This window comes from Peromyscus eremicus, chromosome 2, assembly GCF_949786415.1.
Source record: "Peromyscus eremicus chromosome 2, PerEre_H2_v1, whole genome shotgun sequence".
Lineage (NCBI taxonomy): Eukaryota > Metazoa > Chordata > Mammalia > Rodentia > Cricetidae > Peromyscus > Peromyscus eremicus.
The window spans coordinates 67,724,711-67,734,058 of record NC_081417.1 but is presented as its reverse complement, the minus strand read 5'-3'; the positions used below and the strand labels follow the sequence as shown (position 1 = coordinate 67,734,058).

General features: G+C 50.2%; 1 long non-coding RNA gene across 1 annotated transcript; it reads left to right on the top strand.

Moving 5' to 3' along the window:
- Nucleotides 1-207: 207 nt before the first annotated feature.
- On the top strand, nt 208-7,912 carry LOC131904693 (uncharacterized). The gene is made up of 3 exons (XR_009377798.1): nt 208-538; nt 5,587-5,742; nt 7,226-7,912. It is a non-coding gene; the product is annotated as an uncharacterized LOC131904693 (long non-coding RNA).
- Nucleotides 7,913-9,348: the final 1,436 nt, after the last annotated feature.

Sequence of the window (9,348 nt, the reverse complement as noted above, 5' to 3'; positions counted from 1 at the left end):
CACACAGTCTTCTTTTTCCCAAATTAATCAAGAAGTAGGAATTTCTGACAAATGCCATCTGCTGATTTTTCAGAGACAAGTTTTGGTGGTGTGACCAGCAGGTGCCTCAGCTTTTTCTAGCATGCAGTACCAAAATAGTCACCATGGCAACCCTTGGAGGGCAGCCTTCCAAAGAGATGCATTGTGAGCACAGAAACTCTAGAGCACTTCCAAGCGAGAGGGAAGGAGGCTGGTGTTGGGTTTTGAGTATGGGTGAGCGTGGCTTGTCCCCAGCCTCACACTGGGCTCCATCCCCTGGATGCTGCGCATAGTCGGACCCTTCACTGCTCCGAGGCTTGTGTTCCCAGAAAGAGAACAGAATTGTGCCTTCTGGACCCCAGCAGCAAGCAACTTGGATATTTTTTGCAGAGGCTCAGGTTGGGTCTTGCCCAGACTTTTGGCAGCTGACTTAGCTCTAGTCTCAGCTTCTATGAAACAGACTGATGAGTGGCACCAGCTTGTCCTTGGGAACCTTATGGACAGAAGATACATGTGAGAGGTATCAAGAAGATATTCGGTGGACACACAAGCAGACAGAGAGACAGACATACAGACACAGAGCGAGATAGACATGGGGAGAGAGACAGACAGACAGACAGACACAGAGACAAAGAGAGAGAGAATGTGACAATCGGAGTATCAGGAGGCCTAATTTCCTAACCAGGCTCTTTCAAATCCCATGACCTTGGGTTGTTCACGGAGCTTGTCAGGCCTGAACCTCCAACCTTTCCAGAATGCCCTGGACCTGCCGCCACTGTGGTTGAGAACTTTCCAACAGTACAACACACATGGTCAGGGGTACACCAGGGCTCCCCTTCTTTGTCCCTCTCTCCTTTGTGCTCAGGAGACTTCATCTGGTATATATACTTCCGGGAACTGGAACTTATGCTGCCTTGTGACATTAAAAGAGACTGAAACCCAGCATTAAACTTTCCAAGATGTCCCATTGGGAAAGTCCTGTCCCAGTGTGAAGAGAGACCTGAGAGGGGCCAGGAAAGGACAAGAGACACGTGGCAACAAGACCCCAGTCTGACCTGGGGCGGGAGGGAAGGAAAGTGGGCTCTGTAGGCTGGAAAGGTTCAGAGAGGCTTTCAATGTTGCTGGACCGTCACAGCCTGGTAGACACAGTCTCTGTCTCTTGGATGTAAGCTTGCCTTTTGTACCCCTGCCACACTCAGTCACTGATTGGCTGGAAACAGCCAGTAGACATGTGACCTTCCCTCAACTGTGGGTGCAAACCTAGGGGGCTCTCAGTCATTGGAGGTCCCCATCTCCAAGGCATCTTCTCCTGGCCACTTGGCCTATTTCATCCTGACATCTTCTCCATGGACAGCCACTTCAGGGATGTGGCCACAAGCCCATGTTGCCACTCAGAAGCCTGTAGCACATACCCACAATTCCACAGCTAGGGACATGATAGAACTCAGAGTCAGCAAGAGCACAAAACTCCAACTCGGCCAAACAAGATTTCCCCTAGCTCAATGAGATTATAGAGCAAAGATGCACGTGTGAGTGTGACCTGCATTTGGATGTGTGGACAAGTGTGTTCATCTGTCTGTGAGATATGCATGACATATCCCTATAAGAGGACAGCATTTCTATTTGTGTGTGTGCATGTTGTGATGTTATATAGAGATAGTATTGCCACTATGTGAAGCATTTTACACAGAGTATCCTGATGTCCATGGCTATCTTTGACATAGATAAGTAGGTAGGTTGGGTAGTGACTATGGAGGCATCCTCCTCCTTACAACTCAGTTTTTTTTTCCCAGCATGCCACTCAGACAACACAAGCAAAGCCGTGCTTTGAACTAGAAGTCTTTCACTTCAAAACCTGAGCCCTACCTTATTCATCTGACCATTCACCACACAAAACCACATACATGTACATGGCCACACAAGACTGCAATGGGGATGGGAACATACACCAAAAAGTGTGAGTTCACTGTCGATTAGTGACCGGCGGAGGGCGTAGCCCTCAGAAGTCTCCACCTTCTCAAACAGAAACCTCATGGTATACAGCATCTAGAAAACTGTACTGTGTCCTAGATGTAAGCATTTCTACATAACACACAGTGGCACAGCTTCAGGGTCACTTTGATTCTTCTAGTACACGCTAGTGACAATTTGGCCCTTCCCTGAATTTACTTCATAGAAATTGCTGTGTCCTGGTTGGGGGTGGTGGTGGTTTTGTTTTGTTTTGCTTTTTGGGTTCTCTCTCTCTCTCTCTCTCTCTCTCTCTCTCTCTCTCTCTCTCTCTCTCTCTCTCTCTCTCGTGTGTGTGTGTGTGTGTGTGTGTGTGTGTGTGTGTGTGTGTGTGTGTGTTTAATCTCCCCTTGAGATTTGAGTTTTGCAAATCACTTTTCTCTGCTTGTTTCCTGGAAGCCTGAAAAACTAGTCTGAAGGCGTAGTCTTAGAATCTTTCAGTTCACATTTGTCAAGCACAGGTACGTTACCTAAAATGCCCATAAGTGACTGCATTTGATGTGGGCTCCGGTCAGAATGATCAGAAGTGCCCAGTTTCTAAGAGACGAGAGTGACTCAAGTTTATCCCACGAACAGGGCGCAGAACAGAGATGGGAGCTGTGCTCTAGGCATCTAAACCCCCCTCTCCCACTGTGCTCCGTTTCTCTAGACAGAAGATACCATCTGCCCTGAAGCCTGCTTTTCGGGCCTTCCTTTCGCTGTGGTGAATGTTGCCAGCCAGCAAGACCAGCCAAGCTCAGGACAGGGCCGCTCCAGGCCAGGGCAGGTAGACTTACCTGGATGCGCTCCAGCATGGCTATCGCAGATCTGCTCTCTTCCCATTTCCTTTTACAGCCTCCTTCCTCACTTCACAATGAGGAGGCCATCCTCTGCCAGTGCTGACTGCCATTCAGGCTTTTTTTTTTTTTCTTTTTAAGAATTTTGGGGAAGAAAACCATCATGTGCCGCCAAGGGACCTAGTAATCAGAAGTGTCTGGAGATCTTGAGCTGTTAAGGTAGAGAGGTGACAGTGTTTTCTAGGACATCCTCGGGGGCCTATGTGGCAGGTGGAGTTCACTGAGCTAACCTCCAAAGCTCTGCTGTAGTAGAATGGGTGAGGGGAAGATGGAAAATAATGAAGGAACCGGTCTTCAGTCCCAGGCCAGAGCTAAATCGCTGGACTTACCAGGCTGGCTTGAGGGGCAGCACTCAGTCATGTCTAGGGAAAAGCTCAAAGCCAGCTGAAAGAGGCAGGTTTCGCCTTAGATTCCAAGGCCACAGGAAAGAAAAGAGCAAATGAGGGGACTCAATGGGAGCAAGGTCAAGGTGGGGGGCAAATCTGGAATGGAGAATGTTGGTTTGTATGTTGTTATGTGTGTTGGGCTATGTGTGTACATGTGTGATGTGTGTATGAACATATGCTAGGTGAAGGTTGTGGCAAAGATGTGGCATTAGATAAAGGATTAGAGCCACTGATGACAGGGATCTGCAGAGACCAGACAGGAGATGAGCAACCAGGAGCAGTGTCCAGCCAGCTCCCACACCAGCAATTGCCCTTAAGTGAATATGTCGAGATTTGAGAGAGCAAGGAGCCTCACTGAAGGATTTAACCCTTTTTAAAGTTTTGTGTGTGTGTGTGTGTGTGTGTGTGTGTGTGTGTGTGTGAACATGCATACTATGGTGTATGTAAAAGTCAGAGGACAACTTTCAGAAGTCACCTCTTTTTCTCCCACTTGGATCCTTGAGATTGAACTCAAGTTGTCAGAATTTAGTGACAAGCACCTTCACCCACTGAGCCACTGGGCTGGTCCTAGCTCAGAAACTCTAGCGGTCCAAGTCAGGAGCTTGCACCGTGCCCCACAGAGGCTGGAGACTGGCATGCTGGACCTCAAGCTTTTTGTTTCTGTTTTGATTTTCTTTAACGAGTGTGTGTGTGTGTGTGTGTGTGTGTGTGTGTGTGTGTGTGCGCGCGCGCGTGCGCGCGCTGCGCGCGCGCGCGCGCGCACCCATGATGTGTATAGGAGGGTATATGCCATGGTTATCTCCTTCCATATTGACATGGGTTCTGGGAATCCAACTCAGGTCACCAAGCTTGCATGGCAAGCTCCCTTACCCATGGCACTCTCAGTGGCACTGTCTTGTTTGAGGCAGGATCTCTCACGTAGGGCAGGGTGGCCACAAACTCACTACATAGCCGAGACAGAGCTTGAACTCCAGATCCCCCTGCCTCCACCACCCAAGAGCTGAGATTGTGGGCATGCACCACCATGCCTAGCTGAAACCTCAAACTTTTCAACAAGAATTGAATCACATTTGGCGATGGGAGGAGCACTTTTCATAGGCTTTAGGCATTTTGTCTTCCTGCACTCAAGACAGAAGAATCTGGCTGGTCTACAGGCTGTTGTCTAAGGCTGGTGTTGGGGGTGGGGGGTGTCCTGGGAAAACGTGCTCCCTTCTGTGTCCAGGAGCAGTAGCCTGCTGTCTGGTAGACACAGCCTGGTGACTCAGCCATGAGAGCAAGCAGGGTGGATGTCCAAGACATCCTGACCACAGTCTTTCAGCCTAGCCATTCCTTGCTGCCTGTTTGCCTGCCTGCCTGCCTGCCTGCCCCATTGGGCTGGTTTTCTGGCCCGCAGACCTCTGAGCAAGCATTTCAGAAGTATCAGCCCATGGAGTCCCTGAACCGGAGCCATAGTGCTGGCTGGCTAACCCAAGCTTGCTGCAGGTACTGTACCCCAGCCAGCCCCGCTGCCCCCTCACTCCCTGCCCTCCCTTCCCTGCCCTGGCCCTCCCCTTGCTGCTGACGCACACATCCTATAATAAGCCTCTGTTACTTGGAGCTGGGGCGGCTCCGTAGTAAGCCGAAACCGCTACTATATTTACACCCTTTCCACATTTAGACAAAGGCTATTTTTAACAGAAGGTCTATTTGTAGGGTTGCCCACGTCAGACTCTGTTCACATGCGTCTCACCAGCCCCAGTCTGTTATTCCGATTTCACACTTGTACCGGGGCTCTCTCCTTCTCTCTTCTCTTCCCTCCTTCTCCCCACTGCTTTCCTTTCCTTTCTTCTTCCTTCCGTTCTCCAATTTCCTTCCTTTCTTTTCCCCAAGCGAAGTCACGCTGAAGTCTTTGGCAGACTGTGTTGCCACAGTCCTTCAGGGAACACCCAGGTCATGGTCCTCACAGAAAACAAGGCCAGTATGGCCAAGTTCTTGGTCGGTTGGTCTGTAGTTTGCTGTCAATGCCTGCTGGAGGCTGGGCCCAGGCTACAGCCTGCAGGAGCTCACGGTGGCCTGCTGTCTCTGTGCTGAACCCGGATGGGTCCGCCAAGCTGTCGCCTGTCACTGCCTAGCTTTTTGTACCATGCCGCTCCAGTTCTCTCTGTGTATATGTGTCTCTATCTGTGTGTGTGTGTGTGTGTGTGTGTGTGTGTGTGTGTGTGTGTGTTCAGGGAAGAGAGAGTTAACAAGGTCAGAAAAAATAATAAGCTAGTTAGGTCATCGTTCATACAGCCAGCCACCTTTTAAAGCTCGCTTGATCAGATCTCCCTAAATGACAGAGTTCTTCTGTTTGTTTTGAGGAAGAAGCATTTCATGCTTTCTAGCTGTAGGAGCCGCTTATAGAAGAGGGGAATCAACATGGATCACTTTCAGTGGCCAAGCACTGAAGGGCGCTGTGGACACCTGAACTCCTTCAATGGTGCTCTGTAGTGGTCCCGCCTGCACCCAAGTTACAGGTGGGCAACTGAGTCCATACAGAGGCCCAGTGACTCTTCCTAAGTCACTTAGCCTGATATGCTGAGACTGAAGTCTCTGGGTACGAACTGCATGCTGGTCCCACGTTGCACACCTTCCACCCATCCCAGTGAACACTGTCTTTGTTCTGCCCCCTCCATGTCCCTGTCCCTGTCCCCAACCACGGGCCACTTTTTCCACCTTAGTACCCTGGCAGCACTTTGGGATCAACTTCCCTAGGTGGTCAGCAGTGACGGATGTGAGATAAAGTCCCAGCAGAATCCAAAAGCACACTTAGGACGCCTGGCAGGCCCTAGGGTCCCAGAGAAAACACTCGTGGTTGAGTCTTGCTCCCCAGAATAATCCATCTGGTCTGTGGCTTCAATGTAAAATATGCAGATTACATTTCTGAGAGCAAAGGGCATGGAGATGAGTATCTGTATCAGGCTGTTGTGTAGACAGAATTCAAGGCCAAGGTTAGGGCTTCCTGCCCCCCACCCCACCCCCAGCTGGGTTCCATAGGTGCCAGAAAACATGTGGAAACCAAATGCCCCCAGAATGCCCAAAATCAAGACTTTAAAATTGCTGATGCAGGCTCAGACATTTCCTGGAGACACTGATAAGAGATAATATCTGCTGGTGTCCTAGAGTCCAGAACCTAGCAGCTGTAACGTTAGGACAAGCCACACTGCTTAGATTTCATTTCATTTCTTCTTGCCTAAAATGGAGATACAAGGAGATAAGGGGGGTTGGAGGGAGTGCGGGGGGCGGGGGGCGCCTTGGGGGGTGGATTCCATCAAAAGGCATTATATGCATGTAGGAAATTCTCCAACAGGAAAATAATGTAAAGATACTAGTACTACTTGCCTGCCTGCCCCCTTAAGGACTTGCAGGAATATTGAAATGAAAATACGTGTGAGTGTGTGCAGGGGTGTTTGGGTGTACTCACCCACATGTGTACATGTGAAGGCCAGAAGTTGACATCAGGCATCCTCCTCTACAGCGTTTCCTTTATTTCTTGAAACAGCTGTGCTTATTGAACCTGGAGATCATCCCTTCTGCCAGACTGGCTGGCCAGGACCCCTCGGGGACCCACTTGTCTCTGTGGCCCCCCAACACTGGGGTTACAGAAGTCTGCCACCAAGCCCTGCTTTTTATGTGGATGCTGGGGACAGAAACTTGGGCCCTGGTGCATGCAAGCGCTTTACTCTCTGAGCCATGTGCCCGTGTCCTGCTTTATACTCTGGCAAAGGCGACAAGGCAGCGAGCCATTCATGCCGATGCTCCTGTCATTAGTATGGATAATGAAGGAGGACTCAAAAAGCCGAGGGGCCTGTTCAAAGTTACACAGCAAGGAAGAAGTTAAAACGTCACAGCCCTGACACCCTTAGCAGTGACGAGCTGTATTCAGCCCAGAAATGGGGACACTGATTTGGGATAAGTCCCATACTCTCCCCAGCTGACCCCCCTGTACCTTTGTCCCAGTGGCTTCTCAGGCTTCTCAGCAGTGTGGGTGTCCTGCCTCAGCCAGAGCAGAAATCCCAGAGCCCTGAAAGAAGAGCTGGTGTCATGGGGCTTCTGGTTTCAGGATATGCTGGAAAGGTGAGAAGGAAGCTTGTCTTCCCATGGATCACGGCCAGGACCCGGTGGCAGGCCTCCCCGGCCGGGAGCTGGGACGTTCCCCAGGTGCCCGGGCATCCCCAGGTCAGTGGAGCCGCCAGCAGGTTTCCAAAGCATTGGCCTCTGTCGGAAAGAAAATCATCAGCGCTTTGCAGGGACCGAGTGCTTTGTAACTGCAGACAAAACCCACCCTGAAGCTGAGTCTACCACCAGGCAGGGTCCCCTGCTCAGGGACCAGTTTGATGGAGAGGAATTAAAGTCCTTTGGAACTGCTTCTTGGAGGACTTGAGAGGGTCTCCAGGCCTTGGACTAGGGGCTTTGAGCACACATTTTCCACTTCTATCCATCCCTCACTCCTGCACATCTCTTTTTGAGATCGGGTTCAGATGCTACTCCCTGTGCTTAATCAAGTCTAGTTCTCCCCCCAAATGGAGAGTAATCTGCCTCACTCTTGGCTCTACGCACTCCTTGTAAACACTTAGCCATCTCCTGCTGGCTTGTACCACAGACACCGTGCAGCAGATGATTCCGAGCTGCCCACTGGGCTGCTGGTACAGGAGGCTTGGCTTCCCCAGTGGAGTGGGTCTCTGGGCTGAAAGGACATAACCAGTGTTGTAGATGCTGGGGGCTGCTCTCTGATAGGGACCCATGCACCCGTTCCCAGTGCAATGTCCTCTCTTTGCCTTCTAATGACTCACAGCCACCCACGACCTCTAGAGACATGCTCTCAGGAGCCCAGCACTGCCTCTTCCCGCCCCAAACCCCAGACTCCTCTCCTAAGAAAGCGACTTCATGGAGCTTTAGCCCCTATGGCATCAATCCCACCTCCATGCTCCCGCAAGCCCCAGCCAAGGCTGACTTGCCCCAGATACAGTACAATGTCAGCTTAAATTTCCATTTTACCACTAGAAATCCCACATTCCCAGATCACCTTCAGTTCTGGCAAAAAGGGCCAACTGACCAACCTGGGATGGGTCACAGAATTCAGCAGTTAAAACTACAAAATTCCCAGTAAAATTTGCCTTTCACATAAACAGCATGTACGTTTTTAGTAGAAGTATGTCCTGGGCAATACTTGGATCACAATTAAAAATTTTTAAATTATTGTCTATTTGCAATACAAATTTATCCGGACATCCTGTGTTTTATCCAGCAGCCCACATCTGCAAACATCTGCTTGCTCTCCCTCCTTGTCTCTGTTCCACCTCCCTCTCTCCTTGCAGCTCTCTCTTGAAGCATTCTCCCTCAGTAAACCACAAGTACCTAAATCCCTGTCTCGGGCTTTGTTTCTAAAAACCTAATCAGAGGCCCTCTGGTTTTTTTTTTTTTTCTGCAGCCCCGGGAGGCCAGAGAAGTCTCTCCCTGTCCACTGGCCTTCTCAAAGCATGTCTCTGGATGTGTCTGAGGGCAAGCTACTAACTTTGCCTGTGTCCATGAAGAACTAGAACGTGCAGGGAAGCAGAGCTGTCCGATATCCTTGTGAGCATGTCTCCTTTAAGGAGATTCTGTCTCTAGCTACCCATGACAGGGTTAGGTTGGTAGGTCAGTGTCTGAACCTTGCTTTAACACACTGGAACATGCGACCAGGATGCAATGACCTCTGGGGGCCTCCCATGCACAACTCAGTGACCTTTGGCCTTTTCGTGCATCCAGCCGTCTTGTTCAGTTTGTGAAGTACTGAAGCTGGTACTTGGCACAGTAGTAGGTAGTACTCACTAAGCAGTTAGCGTTGTTGGTATGTGTTGGAAGCAATGACAACAGATGACACCCTGTGTTCCCAGATGGGGAATGTGGAATAAAAACTATGACCTACAGAGGTCGCCCTGCACCCGACTGCAGCACAGGCCACCCAAAGATGGAGTGGGTTGCCTGCTCAGGTGGTGCTCTTTCTGTCATTCACAGGGAAGATAGAAGAAGGACGACATTTATCTTCCTGCCAGTGACAGACAATTTCCATTCATCATCTTCTTTAATCAAACATGGAGATG